At 47.8% G+C, this 16,754-nt stretch overlaps 1 protein-coding gene and 1 pseudogene across 2 annotated transcripts in view; one reads left to right on the top strand and one right to left on the bottom strand.

Moving 5' to 3' along the window:
• Nucleotides 1–16,754, top strand: part of Pebp4 (phosphatidylethanolamine binding protein 4) — a 218,257-nt gene that overhangs the window by 12,101 nt on the left and 189,402 nt on the right. The gene's annotated exons all lie outside the window — the stretch shown is intronic.
• On the bottom strand, nucleotides 3,177–4,915 carry LOC119800283 (annotated as a pseudogene).

Below are 16,754 nucleotides of genomic sequence, written 5' to 3'. Positions count from 1 at the left end.
GCCATACTATAATTTCACATTTCCTATCTCAGATCAGTTCCCGTAGATAAGCTGGACAGGCGTGGGGCTCTGTCTGAGGGAATCTGAGATCCAGAGAGGGACAGGGATTCTCCCCAGATGCCCCAAGAGAAGACAAGCATGGCCCCTGGGAGTGGTAGCGTTCTCGCCTGGTAACACTCCTAGTTCTGATCCCCAGGAGTGAAGAAATCCAAGGGTGGTGTGTTTGTCAATAATCCCAACACTCAGGAAATGGAGGCAGAAGGATGAGTTCAAGGACATCCTTGGCTACATGAGAGTTCGAGGTCAGCCTGGACTACATAAGACCCCATCAAAAGGATGCACATTAACCTAGAACCCTGTCCTCACTGGCTTGCTGCCTCCAGGCCTTATCTGAGTCTCATCACTACCCCGGGACATTATTTTCCTACAACATGGAGACCAATGAATGCTCCGATGTATTGACTTCTGAGTCATTTGCTATTCCCTACCTCCTTCCATTCCCACCATGCCCGGATAGTTATATGGAGATATTTACTGGCTCTCCTCCATGCTGCCAGGTGCTGAGCTGAGTGCATCGTGATTATAACCACACTTAAACCCCAATGCCACCCTGTACAATAGATTCTAGGAGACCAAGGTCTGGAAAGATTCCTCGGTAGGAGAGTCCAGAATGGAGCTCCCATCACTTCTTACTGCTTCCTGTGGGGACAGTGAGCCCCGCCACATGGAGTGTGCGCTACACAGTCCAACTGCCACCTCCAGCTGTGAGTCTGGAAGCACCCCACACTGCCCCCCGCCCCCACAGCCTACATGGCCCAGTCCCTTTCCAGAGTGATGGAAAGAACACAGGCCTAGATACCCAAATGTCTCTCTCCCCAGGTTCAGGGGAGAAGCCAGGACAGGAAAGCGGAACAGGTCGATTGCAAGGTTACCCCGGATCCCACACACTTTCCTTTACAGATATGTGATTGTAAATGATCACAAATGTTCCATAAATGTCAAGTGTCTTAGCCAAGGGACAGGTGGAGGAGGCTTGGTGCGGGACAGAGGTGTGTGTATCGTGGACTCTGTATTTCTTTGCTGTTTTTTGGTCTGCAGGGACAGGGCGACATTTAAACTTATAGACCGGTGTTCTTTCCACCACATGGGAATGAAGAGGAAGTAGATCATGGGGCTCAGGGGACTGTGGCCCCCCCAGACTTACCTCAGGAGGGTGTGGTGAGGGAAGAGAACGCAAAGGTACTCTAGGGGTACAGTTCCCAAGCCTGCTTGTGGGTAGGCGGAGATGGCCTTCTGCTCAGTGTGGGGCTGCAATGAGAAGAGTCACCACCAGGGGGAGATAGGCGACCGTCATCCCACCCCGGATAACCCAAAGCTCACTGCTTGACTGGGGACACCAAGGCAGGAAGGCCCCTGCTAGTTGGTGGCGAGGAACCCACAAGTGAAAGCAGAGTTCTCCATGTGGGTCTTGTAGGAAGTGTTAGGTTCCAGGCCTTGCTGGGTCTCTCTCTTCCCCAGTCCAGTGTGAAAATGCATTTCTGTTATGACAAAACAAATAACTAGAAGTGGAATTATTTCCATTTAAAATGCCCCTAATTAGCCCCTAACTCTTGATTAACTGGGTGAAACAGCTGATAGGAAGAAGAAGAGGTTACCTCCTGCTGCCTACCCCAGATCACAAAGATTTCGGAGAAGTGCCTGTGGTTCCCTGCTCAGCCTGGGCTTCCCCAGCCTACAGACTTCCTGAGGGGAAGCTGTGAACCATGAAAGCTGCCTGCCTCAGTTTGCGGAGGAAGCTCGGAGCCAGGGACCCTCGGAAGGTTTAAACCTTGGTGCTGCTGCCTGGAGCTCTGCCACCTCGTGCAAAATCCCCAGTCCCCTAAGATTCCTTGTTCTCACCTATCCCTTTCAAGCTTAGGAGCCCAAGGGCAGTCCTCTGTGGAATCCTTCTTGGTTCCACCTGGGACGTTTCCCCCAGTGGGTGTCTCCCTCTTGCTGGACACAGATGGCTTCCGGAACCCATACTCTCTGGACTCGCTTCTTCCTCTCTTGTTCATTTCTCTGTCCTCTCCCTGGTTGTCTGTCTTTCCCTTTGGGTGGCCTTACCCACACACCAGTGCCCTCAATCGTCTTGTGCGACTCTCATATGTGGTATGCACAACCCCAAGCATCCAATCCCCTTCTGTGCCCTCACCAAACCTGCTCCATCCTCAGTTTTAACTCCAGGATGGGCGGTAGGTGTAGCTTCCCCATCTCTCTTACAGTGCCACTAGGGTACCAGGGGAACCAACTAGAAGCCGGCTACACTCTCCTCATGGTCCAGGCTTGAACAGTAGCCAGCCCTCTTTTGACCTGGATTATTGCCACAGTCCCTCACCCAGTGTCCTTGTCACCAACCACCTCTGTTCGTCCCCCAAGGCCCGGCATGTTCTCAGTGCAGCCATCAGAGGGAGCCCTTAAACCCACTGGCCCCGATCAGTTCAAATCTTTGCTCAGAATTTGTCATGCTTCCCTTTCCTGAGTAAAAGTCTCGTCCTCAACAGTTCTGCTATGTGTCCACCTAACCTAGCTGGCTTCCCAGCATTCCAAAGGTCCTTTGTACACACACACACACACACACACACACACACACACACACACACACACACACCCCGTACTTGCATGACTCACTCCCTTTTAGATCTTTGCTTGAAGGTCACCTCTTCATGGAGGTTCTGCAGAGTCCCCTCGACTTCTCACCCTCTTCGCAACCTTTCAACCTACTTCTGACTTCGTCATGAGCTCCGGGTTTTGCTAGTTTGTTTTTCTGTTGCTACCACTGTGCCACAGCTAGAACGTAAGCGCTGGGAGGGCAGGACCATTTATCTGCTTAGCTCCCTGCTGCCCGTAAGCTGGAGGACAGTCTGCACACAGCAGGCTCTTAGCACAGGTTTGTTGATCAGATATGATTCAGTGACGAATTTTCTTTCTGTCTGTCTGTCTGTCCGTCCTCTCTCTTTCATTCTCTCTTTCTTTTAGGTAAAACTGAGCGATGTTGTTGTTGTTTGTTCTTTTGTTTTTCTTTACTGCACATTATGAGGTTCCTTGAGAGTATTCAGAAAGATCACAGCCGTGGTGTTTTCCTGACAGCTTGTAGTCTTCCGTAGCGATTCGGAGTGACCCGTATAAACTCCCTGTCAAGCCAGCAAGACCGCATTTCTGCACCCATCATCTTCAGCATGGTTGGCAACTTGGGCACGCTTTCCTCAGCCCACCTTGCCTTCCTGGGTCACTAGGCCCAGCTCGCTCACGTTCACACCAATAACTGTGCCTGTGGCGGTTACACCCAGAGTCGTATAGAAGGGGGATGATGGATGCCTTTTCACACCAAGTATTGGCAGGCAAAAGGTGGCTTTCAGCTCAGGGTGTGTGATACAGACTATTTGGAAACACAGGCCCATTGGCCTAATGAACTTTTATATTAAGGTGGTTTCCTCATACAACCATTGCCAGGAAGGCAGACTTTAGTAACCGGCCTCTTCCATGCCTTCTTCCTTTCTTTTCCTGTCCGAACAGCTTTCGATACTTCTGTTCTGCTTTGGGACAATGGTCTTTCATCTTGTCACTTGTATTATTTTAATAAAATGCTGACTGGCCAGTAGCCAGGCAGGAAGTATAGGCAGGGCAACCAGACAGGGAGTAGAGGAGAGGCAGAGCAACGAGAATTCTGGAAAGAGGGAAGTTTAAGTTTGCAGTCCTGACCCAGCCGTAGAGAAAGCAAGATGTGACGGCCTCGCCAAAAAAGGTTCTAAGCCACGTGGCTAACATAGACAAGATTAATGGGCTAGTTTAAGATGTAAGAATTAATTAATAAGAAAAGCCTGATCTACTAGGCCGATCAGATTATGATTAATGTAGACTCTGTGTGTTTACTTGGGACTAAACAGCCGGGGGACCTGGTGGGACAGAAACCTCTGTCAACACTGTTCCTCCTTGGGCATGGACTTTGTGTAGTGGGACTTCCCACGTCCTCCCCCCTTCTCTTTCTATTGCTCCTGTGGGAAGGTGCTCTTGCTCTGGCCTGTCCCTCTCTGTCCAGCAGAGGAGCAGATGATACTCCCAGCAGGGTCTTCTCCCGTGTTTTCTCCGGTGTTTCTCTTTTCATGTGTCCCAATCATTCATTTGCAGTTTCTCAGCGTGGCGCTATATTGATGGTAGAGCTTACCTTAGTGTCTTCTGACTTTCCCTTTTTCTCATGGTAATCCAGACGCCACCCAGAGCACCTACAGTACAATTCAGTGTATTCATTGTGGGTATGATGACAGCAGGGGGGCAGTCTTCTGAAACTTCTGGGTCTCACCGTTCCTGTATGCAAAATCTGTTGGTGTCTGACCCTGACGCTGTGTAGACGATGGTGGTGGTGGTGGTGGTGATGGAGATAACAAAGTGACTGACAGACAGTCCCAGCGGTCCAGGCGACTGCTGCAAACTTACAACTTGACAGTCAAAGCAAAGCCGAGCCTAGGTAGCAGGAGAGTGAAGATCAAGGTTTTTCTTTCTCCCTCCCTCTCTCCCTCCCTTGCTCCTTTTCTTCTTCTTTCCCCTGGGACTCTAGGCTTCCTCGAGTAGGGTTGGACTGGAGAAGAAGAAAACCATTGTGGGGCAGACACTCTAGGTCCTCTCTGCACCCAGCATTTCTTCATGATGAACCACGTCACAGAATTCTTCACCAAGTCTACTTTTTTGTGTGTTGGTTGAGACTGGGTTTCTCTGCATAACAGTTCTGCTGTTCTGGAACTCACTCTGTAGACCAGGCTGACTTTGAACTCACAGAGATCCGCCTGCCTCTGCCTTCCGAGTGCTGGAATTAAAGGCGGGAGCCACTGTCGCCCAGCGGATCTCCTTATTTCTAACTTGCTTGCAGCTCTCCATACATCTGGGGCTCCCCATCCTCCCAGAAAGGGAGCCAAGGCCGTGTGAAGTGTACCTTGCTTGGTGTGTAATCATGGAATGTCTCTTTTCTGCTCCAGTCATCAGCAGTGTCCCAGAGCCCCCAAAGGGAGGTGTCAATAAGGCCAAGGTCAGACAGGCAGGAGCAGGTGGATCAGGTCCTGCTTCTGCCGAGCATTGTTCTCTGAGCCAGCTCACCAGGCTCCTGCCTCAGAGCTCTCAGGGAAGTGTGTGCTCTGCTGCCCACCTGCCCGAACCCATGGTAGCTTGCAGCAGTTGATGCAAACCAAACCCAACACAGAATAACCAGAAGGGCAGCATTTGGGTCATATCAATGTACCTAAAGAGAGGATCAGAAGATAGCCAACCAAGGCCAGGACAGATGTGAGTTACAAGATTTAGAAACTTCTACATTCCCCAAAGTGCCTCGCAGAGATAAGAGTCCAACACGAGCATTGATTGTCTCTACACATAAAGGTTCTTGAGAATCAGTATCAGAGAGATGAATAATCCATAGGAAAGAGATGCAAAGGATGGTACCAGATGATTCTAGAAAAAAGAAGGTTCATTAAAAATATTGGAGGTTGAATATATATGGTTAAAAAATGTATTTTTTTGAGACAGGGAATCTTGTAGCCCATGCTGACCTCAGACTCAGTCTTTAGTTGAAGATGGTCTTGAACTTCCAATCTTCCTGCCTCTGCCTCCCAAGTGCTGAGATTACAGACATGCCTCAGCACATCTGGTTTTTATGCAGTACTCGGGACCAAATCCAGAACTCCAAGCATGCCAGGCAAGCACCCCACCAACTGAGCTGCCTCCTCAGCCCCACATTAAAATATAATTTAAAAATGGTATAGACTTTATGCGAAAGCAGCCAGATGGCAGTTTGTATCCTTATCTTAAAGGGGAGAGTGCACTGCAGACACAGGGAGAAGTTGCTGCGACCTCTCGGGAAGGCGATCCAGTGAAGCTTACCCAAATTATTAGCATGTTCGTCTGTAAGGACAGTAATTTTAGTTCTCAGGAATGTATCCTAATCAGATGACTTAATCAGCTGCAAATGGACATTTATATAAAGGATGTTCATTGTAGTGTTATTTAAAATAGCAGGGGAAAAATGAAAGCCATCTAAATGTGCAGTGATAGACAGGCTGGAGCGAATGTACTCTATATGAAAAAAATACCAGCAAGCCATTAAAAAAAATCACATTCTTAAAGAATATCTTCGCTATTGAAAAGTCTCACAATATACCTTAAATGGAAGGAAACCAAATGATAAAACAGTAATTTCACTCTAGACCCAACTTTTTTTTTGAGTGCAAATTAAAAAAAAAAAAAACTAGACAAATAGGGAATGCATCAAAATGTTGACACTGGATCATTTTGAATGGTGGGATTCAGGGTGAATTTTATTTTTCTCTGTGCACTTCTGTGTAATTTCCATATGTTCTCCAATGAGCAAGTATTATTTTAATAATAAAGAAAAAAATGCTATTTGGGGAGGGGAAAAAAAGTGACTGTGAAGAGAAAAGGCTTCGGCTACCCAAATGGTCTGAGAGCTGGTTGCTGTGGAAACCGGAACTTTGAATTGCCCAACTTTTTGTGAATTACTTTGCTGCTCTGCAGGCTTAGAGCAGGCGCAGAACTCAGCTTTCTTCAGGCTGACACGTGCCTGGGGGTGGGGGAGATGGAAACTGGGGGCCCTGGTTTCATTCTGCTTTCCTTTCTTCTCCCAAAATGGGGAGGGCCCTTGCTCCCACAATAGATGCTGAGGTGAGAGCCGCTGAGCCTGCCCCTCTGATCTAGCTTCTTCTAAGCCTCGGAGGAACATTTGATGGTTCTTGTACCTCTCCTAGCCTGGAGACCAAAGATGGGGTTCCAGTTACCACATGGGGCAGGTGCACGCCAGCTCAATGAACATCCAAGGGTATGCATCGCAAAGCAATCATTTCAGTCTGAAAGCAAAAGTCTCGCTTGTTCAAGCCTGGTCTTGCCTTCCTCTTGTGCCACAGGAAATAGTGCCCACCTTGAAGCAAAGCCAAAGGTGGAGGCTGGGTACCAGGTAATCCTGGTTGAGCATTAGCGGCGAAGGCACTCTCCTCAGCCTGCTCTGGGGCCACGGCAAGGCTTGCCGCTGCCATTTGCAGATCCCATCGGGAACTCTTGGGTGTGGAGAACGGATCTAGGCAGCCACAAGTTGGAATTTTAAAGAGCCATGTGTCCTTTGAGCGGGAGCCCGGGCTGGGGGCTTCGCAGGCTGTCGCTTTGTCCCGGGGACCAGATGGAACTTGTTTTTCTGTGCACTCCATGGTTTAACCCTTCATTGTGCTCCCTCCCCAGCAGACCCATTCAGGAACTGCTGCCTCTGGGGTGAGGAGTTGGGGGATGAAAGGGAAGCCACGCATTTAAGTCTCAGAGATGTTGCTTGGGAATGCCTCCTCGCCTTTTTATCTCCCCCCGTGACTGGTTATTTTGTTGTATTTAGCAGGCGCAGGCATGTGCCAGACGGGGCTCCGAGCACATTGGAAACACGAACCCACCTATTTTTCAGAGTCATTATTATCCCTGTTTCACAGATGTAGAAACTGAAGTCTAGAGGAGTTAAGCAACTTGTCCATGGCCACACAGCCAGGGAGTGGTAAAGCCCAGATCTGGATCAGATTAGGGATGCTTAGTTCTGTCCCTGCTTTACGTTTATGCATCTAAACACAGCCTCATCCCCATGTTTTACATAGCAGGTAAGTAAACCCTGTTGTTAATGTTTCTAGCACCATGGCTGAGTCTTCCCATGTAAAATATTAGGAGCATCAAGGCACCATCACGAAGCCCAAACCTGAAAGGCCACGGACGGCCCTCTTTTCAACCCCACCGGGCTGCTCATAAAGTATGTATAGTGTTATATAGAAAGACAGAGGGGCCAATGTCTACCTGTACCCTACCCACAGTGCATGCAAACTCGGGCTTGCCCCCATCCCCCGTGGGGTCTGTAGTCATGATGTAGTCTCCAGGTAAGTCGGACTGTTATTCCCACTTTCCATATGGAGAACCAGGGTGTGTCTTACCCTGAGTCACCCTTAAGCTTCAGGGTTGGCCTCCAAATTCCAGTGCTGTGGTTCTCAACCTGTGGGTCTTGGCCCCCTTTGGGGGATTAAATGGCCCTTTCATAGGGGTCACATACCAGATATTTACATTATGATTCATAATAGTAACAAAATTATGAAGTTATAAAGTAGCAACAAAAATATTTTTTTTTGTTTTGTTTTTCGAGACAGGGTTTCTCTGCAGCTTTTTTAGAGCCTGTCCTGGAACTAGCTCTTGTAGACCAGGCTGGCCTCGAACTCACAGAGATCCTCCTGCCTCTGCCTCCCGAGTGCTGGGATTAAAGGCGTGCGCCACCACCGCCTGGCTAACAAAAATAATTTTATGGGTGGTCACCACAGCAATGGGAATACTCACTCTATCCGCCTCAGGCTGTGACTGAAGGTGAGCTGAGAGCTTGGCGTCATCTGCCTTGGAGTGACCTGGGCTTGGAGTCAAGAAATACACTTGAATTTTAAACATTACCTTGAATGACAGTAAGACCACACACCACACATAGACACATAGGATGAAAGGAGCTGTCCATCTTTTGAGTAGCATCATTCTGTTCAATTATGGTCCAAATGTCTTTACCTACGGAGGTGATCTTCTTCTTCTTCTTCTTCTTCTTCTTCTTCTTCTTCTTCTTCTTCTTCTTCTTCTTCTTCTTCCTCTTCCTCTTCCTCTTCCTCTTCCTCCTCCTCCACCTCCTCCTCCTCCTCCTCCTCCTCCTTCTCCTCCTCCTCCTCCTCCTCCTTTTTCTGTTTTCTTTTTGAAACAAGGTTTCTCTGTAGCTTTGGAGCCTGTCCTGGAACTAGCTCTTGTGAACTAGGCTGGCCTCAAACTCACAGAGATCCGCCTGCCTCTGCCTCCCGAGTGCTGGGATTAAAGGTATGCACCACCACCGCCCGGCTCCTATGGTAGTTCTAAATAGTTTACATATGACCTTGTCTTCTTTGCCCAGATCTAAAGAGCATGATTTGACTTCTGCTAAAGTTGTTCTTGTCATCTTGTAAACAGCTGTCACACAGTGATGTCCTCTCTCTTGGGTCTCCTTCTTTCATTTCTTTGAGCTGCTGGCTCATATTCTGATGGGGTTCTGTGGGTTTGCTTCTCCCAGGCTAAGGCCACACCCCTTTGGGAACTTAGGCAGATCCAAAGGTGTAGAGTGAGTGCTTGAGTTTCAAGACCAAATCCCCAGGTCCAGGGCTGGACCCAACCACTAGGGTCTTGATTCCTAGGCATTGATTATGCAAATAACTATGCAGATGATGAACAATAGCTACTTAGCCCCAGATCACCCGGGTTTCCTACTGTTCTCGTCCTGTTGTTCTCAGCCTGAAGAAAAGTCACCCATTGCTCTGCTCAGATGTGCTGTGCTGTGGCTCCTGAAAATTCCTGGACTGGAGGTTTGTGGGTGGCCCTGTGTAGTTGAAGCACAGCAATGGAACTGTATCAGCAAGTGTGTGGCCTATTGAGAGGCGGCTAGGTCTTTGGAGGAACCCCTTTTGGAAGGGATTAATGTCCTTTTAAAGTGAGATCTTACCAAAGTGGATTGTTATTAAAGAACAGCTCTGGCTCTTGCTCTTTTTCTGACTTCTCATCTCACCTCAGTTTCTCTGTGTGTCTCATCCCCTTCCCCTCTGCTGTTGTGTTGTGTGTGGTCCCACCATGGGAACCCTCATCAGGGTCCATAAACACGAAGCCACCTGGTCTTGGACTTTTAGCCTCTAGAATTATGGGCCAAGGAAACCTCTTTTCCGAAATAATCTTTGTCTTATCATTTCTGTAATGCTGAATAGGACTGGGACCCTACTGGGTGCCACCCTAGCCCTAGGCCCAGGAACCAGGTTGGTTATGAAGTTAGCTAACACTCCTCCCACCTCCTTAGACAGGCCTGTGCTCTTGGAGAGAGTTGGTGGCATTCCTTTCCGATGTAGGGGTTTGGGAAGGAACAAGCATTCTGGTCCAGCCAGTGTGGTTTTTAATGCCTCCTGTCTGTTGTCTACACAGTCCTACATGATGGAGGCCACCACCAGAGTTCTAATGACCTGATCTCCATGAGTGATAGCTGGGGTATTTAAGTCTTGTTTCTGTTGCTATAGTAGAATACTGGACCCTGGCTAGGTTGCACACAGCAGGGGCCTAGCCTTGCTCATTACAATGGAAATGATAAAGCAGGGGCTACTTTGCATAGGTTCATCTGGCTTTGTATCTCTTACACATTGGCTTCCCTTTTTATGGACTCCCCATCTTTACTAACTATGTTCATAACCTCTAGGGTGCTGAGGACAAGCATAGCACCCCATCCCTAGGGCAGTGTCTCAGAAAGAGGAAAGAGGATCTTAAGGACTTGGGAGAGGCCCAGCTGCCTTACTCAGGGTGGAAACTTATTTTCTTGGCCTGCTCTGCAAATAGAGATTGCAACCCACACTTATGAAGAATGCAGGAGCCTTCTCCGACTGCTCAGTGGTATCTTGGGGATCAAGAAAACTTGTGGGGTTTCTTGCTTTTCCCTGAAACTACCCAAGACTGCTAAAATTATTTTAAAATTTATTTTCCTCCTGTCATCTGTCACTTCTTGCTGCTGTCAGAAGATGATTAGTATCCTTATGGTCCCTCTAATTCTTGACAGGATGGGAAACCTAATAGCAGAGAATGTCAGAATTATGTCTAAACTAAGAGTAAATAGTCCCAGAATGCGGATGTGAATCTAGGGCTTGCAGTGTTAGCCTAGTCCCAAACATGAAAGATGCATTTGTGTGACCTTTCTTCACTGGTGGTGAGGACCAAGAAGGCCACACAGTACACAACCTCAGCTCAGTCCCCACACGCAAACAAAGTGAGGCAAGACTGAGTTCAGCCCCCAGTTCCGTATTAAGCTAGCAAACGTACCTCTCAGGGTCTTTTGGCCTCATCTGTAGAAGTGGATAAAGGGGCTGAAGAGATAGCTCAGCTGATAAAGTGGCGGGAAAACCCCAGTGTGGTCCCTAGAACTTATACGGCACTGGTGGTTGGGGGAAAGCTGAGCTTAGTGGTGTGTGCTCGTGCTCGTGACCTCAGCACCAGGTGGAAGCAGGTGAATCCTGGGGGCTCACTGTCCAATCAGCCCGGCCTACCAAGTCAATGAGATACCATTTCAGAAAAAAAAAAAAAAAAAAAAAAAAAAAAGGTGGCATCTGTGGAATGACAACCTGTGTTTTCCTCCGGCCTCTATGTGCATGCGCAAACACACACACCCACAGGGAAAATATACTCAAGGGCCTGGAGTCTTTTCCACAGCAGGTGTTCCACTAAATGCCATCTTGTACTCCCCCGGGGTTTCTGATACTTGGCCGCGCTTAGGGGGATAGGTGGCCTCCCTCCGGAGTTGTGTGTTCTCCTCCCATCTTCTATAGAAGGTTGCTTCCTTTCAACCCCTTCACCCTTTCGCCAGCGTTGGACCAGTCCTTCAGGGTTGGGTGGCATATCTCCCTGTCTTCTGTTCTCCAGCCAAATCCTGCAGAAGCAGAGGCTCTAGCCAGAGGGCACACTGGCAGGTGGCCATAGATCCCCCGCTACCAGCCGGGTCTCCTGTCTTCCTAGAAACTTCTCTGAGCCATGCTTCTATTACCACCTACCCGATGGCCACAGGTAAGGTTGGCCATCCAGGACATTGACTTCTTTTTTTTTTTAATTTTCTTTTTATTGATATTTATTGAGCTCTACATTTTTCTCTGCTCCCCTCCCTGCCTCTGCCCTCCCTTCAACCCGCCCCCATAGTCCCCATGCTCCCAATTTGCTCAGAGATCTTGTCTTTTTCTACTTCCCATGTAGATTAGATCCATGTATGTCTCTCTTAGTGTCCTCATTGTTGTCTAAGTTCTCTGAGATTGTGATTTGTAGGCTGGTTTTCTTTGCTTTATCTTTAAAAACCATTTATGAGTGAGAACATATGATAATTGTCTTTCTGGGTCTGAGTTACATCACTCAATATGATGTTTTCTAGCTCCATCCACTTGCCTACAAATTTCAAGATGTCATTATTTTTCTCTGCTGTGTAGTACGCCATTGTGTAAATGTACCCCATTTTCCTTATTCATTCTTCAGTCGAGGGGGAATTCAGGTTGTTTCCAGGTTCTGACTATGGCGAACAATGCAGCTATGGACATAGTTGAGCACATGTCCTTGTAGCACAATTGAACATCCTTTGGATATATACCCAAAAGTGGTATTACTGGGTCTTGAGAAAGGTTGTTTCCTAATTTTCTGAGAAATTGCCACACTGACATCCAAAGAGGCTGTACCAGCTTGCATTTCCACCAGCAATGTAGGAGTGTTCCCTTTACCCCACAACCTCTCCAGCATAAGTTTTCATCAGTGTTTTTGATCTTGGCCATTCTTACAGGTGTAAGATGGAATCTCAGAGTTGTTTTGATTTGCATTTCTCTGATGGCTAAGGATGTTGAGCATTTCCTTAAGTGTCTTTCAGCCATTTTAGATTCCTCTGTTGAGAGTTTTCTGTTTAGGTCTGTACTCCATTTTTTATTGGGTTATTTGTTCTTTTGATGCCCAATTTCTTGAGCTCTTTTTTTTAATATTTATTTATTTATTTATTTATTTATTATGTATACAGTATTCTGTCTGTGTGTATGCCACAGGCCAGAAGAGGGCACCAGACCCCATTACAGATGGTTGTGAGCCACCATGTGGTTGCTGGGAATTGAACTCAGGACCTTTGGAAGAACAGGCAATGCTCTTAACCTCTGAGCCATCTCTCCAGCCCCTCTTGAGCTCTTTGTATATTTAGGAGATCAGACCTCTCTCTGATGTGGGGTTGGCGAAGATCTTTTTCCATTCTGTAGGCTGCCGTTTTGTCTTGTTGACCATACAGGACCTTGACTTCTTATGCCAGGTTCAGTGTGGTGGCATACACCTTTAGCCCCAGCACTGGAGAGGCAGAGGCAAGAGGATCTCTGTGAGTTCAAGACCAGCTTGGTCTACACACCGAGTTCCATGCTGGTCAGAGCTAAACAGTGAGTTCCTGTCTCAAATGCAAAACAATATTCCTGACCACCATTAATGTGTGATTCTATTATCTCCTTCAACTCAAAAAATACATATTTATTTATTTGGGGGATGGGCATGTACCACAGGGTCCTTATGGAGGTCAGAGGACAATTTGGAGGAGTCAGGTTTTTCCTTCTCCTGTGTGGGTTTCAGGGATCTAACTCAGATCATCGAACTTAGCAGCAAGCCCCGTTCACCCACTGAGTTTTCTCACCAGCCCATGGCCAATGCACATCACTAAAGAGTCTTTGACCTGGGCAAGGGTGATGAGGCTAAAATGCCCCCATCAACCCTTGTACCCAGGTCTGCCTGTGGACTTCTTTGAGGATTTCCATGGTCAGGGAGCAGGGCATGATGGGAAATGACTACATGTCAGTGTGTGTGTGTGTGTGTGTGTGTGTGTGTGTGTTGTACTCTATCAATCTCCACTTTATTACCTTGAGACGGTGTCTCTCGCTGAACCTGGACCTAGGCTGACTGGACAACAGCTCCAGCGGTCCTTCTGTCTCCACTCCCCACAGTGCTGGGGTTATAGTCGTGTACATGGCTGTGTGCAACTTTTATGTGGGCGGTCGGTATCTGCAGTTGGCTCCTCACGCTCACACAGGAAGCACTCTTACCCACTGAGCCATCTTTCTGGCTCCCCAAGTCCTTTGCAAGTCTTACTGTCATTTCCACTCTCCTCGTGGAGAACCAGGATGTGCCTTGCCCTGAGCCACTACTGTTGAGCTTCAGGGCTGGACTCCAAACTCCAGGGATGTGTCTCTGTAGCTAGAGCAATGGTTCTCAACCTGTGGGTCTTGACCCCTTTGGGGGGGTTGAATGGCCCTTTCACGGAGGTAGAATATCAGATATTTACATTATGATTCATATTAGTAGCAAAACTACAATTATGAAGTAGCAACACAAATGATTTTATGGCTGGTCACCACAACATGATTGAGAACCTCTGCTCCTGAGGCAGTGTACTGACCACTATGCTGTACTGCCTGTCGAGGTCAATGGCTTTAACTAACTGTGACACACTTCTGTGAAACATTCATAGCGGGGACCAGCAAGGGACAGCAAGGGAGGTGGGGGCTCAGTTTCTTGTCCGGTCTGTTTTTCTTGATGAGGCCGGTCCCTTACCATCTTCCTCAAAGTCCCCTTTCTGGACATAAGGAAGATACTATAGCCCTGCCCTGCCCTTTGTCCTGTAGCTGGGGGGGGGGGGACTTAAGCTTTTGTTTATATTTTGTTTTGTTTTCAAGATGATCTCTTATTTATTCTTTGACAATTACACACATGTAGGAGATGTATCTTGATCATGCACACCCACCCTCAACTGCCCCATCCCACACTTCCAGACACCCAGTATTTCTCCCTCCACCTTTGTGGCCTATTTTATTTTATTTTATTTTATTTTATTTTATTATTTTGTAGCCCGCTGAATCTAGTTAATGTTGCCCGCTGGCTTGCTGACTACTAATATTGGCTGTCTTAATCTTATACTGATCTTCTGCAGGCAACCACAGCTGCAATGAGTTCATCAGTACCATGGCCATGCCATACAACGGCCAGGTCATACCCGACAGACGACACTTCTTTTAAGAAAAAATTTTAAGAAATTAAGTCGTGTGTAAATGTGTGTCTATGTGTGGGGATGCGGACATGAATTCTGGTGTCTGAGGAGGCCAGTAAAAGGTGTTGGGGTCCCTGGAACTGGGGTTTTAGGCAGTTGTGGGCTGTCTGACATGGTGGCTAGGAGATGAATCGCTCTGCAAGAGCAGCGTATACTCCCAACCACCCAGCCACCTCTCCAGCTCCACGAAGACAGATGTCACAACACACTTTCCCATTTTCTGGCTCTTACCCTTTGTCTGCTTCCTCTTTACCTGTTTTCTCTAAGCCTTGTAGGGGTTGATGTGTGTGTGTGTGTGTGTGTATCGGGGTATGTCTCTGTAAAACCATAGTATTGATCCATCAGAGACAAGAAGGCAGTTTGGTTCAACAAGACAATAGCTGCTGTTGCTTCACACTTTGAAAATCTGACCTCGAGTAGTTTATCTTAGATATATTTAAACACAGCACAATTTGGAAAAAAAAAAAGTTCCCTGATGATCATCAACTCAATCCCGTGTGCCAAAGCTTAAGATATGACAATGCTGGAACCGTGTGAAGTGCAAGTGACATCTTCCATGAAGATAGGTTCTGTGGATTAACTGAGAGCAAGGGTCTGGTCTGGGGAAGGCACCGGCGTGCTTTGGCCTCCCAGAGAGCACAAGGGTCACCAGGCTATTAACCACATATGCTCCCAGCCTTCCAGGTGGAAAAAGGTCAGATACGTTTTCCTTTGAAGAGGCACCCTGTGTGTTTAACCTTCCTGGTTCCCCTAGTGCTTGTCTGTGAGCCCAAGAGCTTCCGTGCCTCCTACAGGCAGAGATAGCCCATGTAGGGCTAAGCACTCAGCAGCCGCTCGTTCTTATTAGCTCTTTCACTAGCAATCAGTGTTTGTATTGGTGCTCACTGTAGAGAGAGGCTACTCTGGCCAAGACTAGCCTATGGGTATAAACACAGATATTTAGAAGGTATTTGAAACATCATCAAAACAACAGCAGAAGGTTCCCCCAAGGGCCTATGATCCTGGACTTTGGATCAGGTCTCTCATACCAGTAGGAAGTCCCTCCTAGAGAGCAGGACTCAGATCCAACCACAAAGTGGTTGGTTCCCCTTGTGACCCTCATGCCATTATCATACTGGTGTTCGTGGTCCAGTGGTCCAACACTGGGGAAGACCACCGATGTCTTTTCTCCCCTGGCAGCCTGCCCAGTACCTTCTGGTGCCGTGCAGACTAGCCCGTTTTCAGGTCAGTCTCAGCTGATTTCTCCATGTTCTACAATCGGAGTGTGCTGTTTCTCCAGCAATAGGGCCTTACTAACGTATAGCGGGCAATCAAGGAGCAGTGGCAGGTGTTAAGAAAGACGGCCCAGTGATTAACAGTTCTTGCCGCTCTTCGAGGACCCCAGTTCATTTCCCAGCACCCACACCAGGCAGCTCACAATCACCGATAGCTCCAGCTCCAGGGGATCCGATGTCCTCCTTTGCCCTCCACTGTCACCCAGGCATATGTGGCATGCATGCGCAGAGGTATACATGCATATACATAATTTTTCAATTTAAAAAAATAACAGTGACAGCAGTCTGCGCTGTTTGGGATGGGAGGCTCTGGGGTGGTAACTTGGAAGGAGGTATCTTACACCCGGCATTGAGATTTTCCTTTCATAATCCCTGGCTTCTGGGGCAAGCATTGTTCTCCCGTTCAGGGTACCAGAGTTCAAACTCCTTTTTAAAAGCTACATTTATTTTAGTTTGCTTACAAAGAAGGTTTTCACATATTTTTGGCTCTGGTGAGCCCACCTTCACTCCTGCCACCCCATCTCCACGTAACCCTTTAATCCCCAGTATTCAGCCCTTCACTTTCGTATTGCATATGTCCTTTGTCCCCTTACCCTTTAGGGTCTTGAACTCTTGATCTTCTTGCCCCAGCCTCAGTGTCTGAAGGGTCCAGGATTTCAACCATGCCTTTCCTCTCTACAAAGGGTATAGCTCATATACCCCAGGATTCCTGAGAAAGGCTTACTAATTGCAGATCAAAAAGAAATCAGGGAAGGAGGAACTACTGTACGCCCAACAGTCTATCCATCTGGGGCAAGCCA

The sequence above is a fragment of the Arvicola amphibius genome, chromosome 13, assembly GCF_903992535.2.
Source record: "Arvicola amphibius chromosome 13, mArvAmp1.2, whole genome shotgun sequence".
In the NCBI taxonomy this organism is placed as follows: domain Eukaryota; kingdom Metazoa; phylum Chordata; class Mammalia; order Rodentia; family Cricetidae; genus Arvicola; species Arvicola amphibius.
The sequence above is the reverse complement of the archived record's forward strand: the minus strand, read 5'-3'. Positions and strand labels throughout refer to the sequence as shown.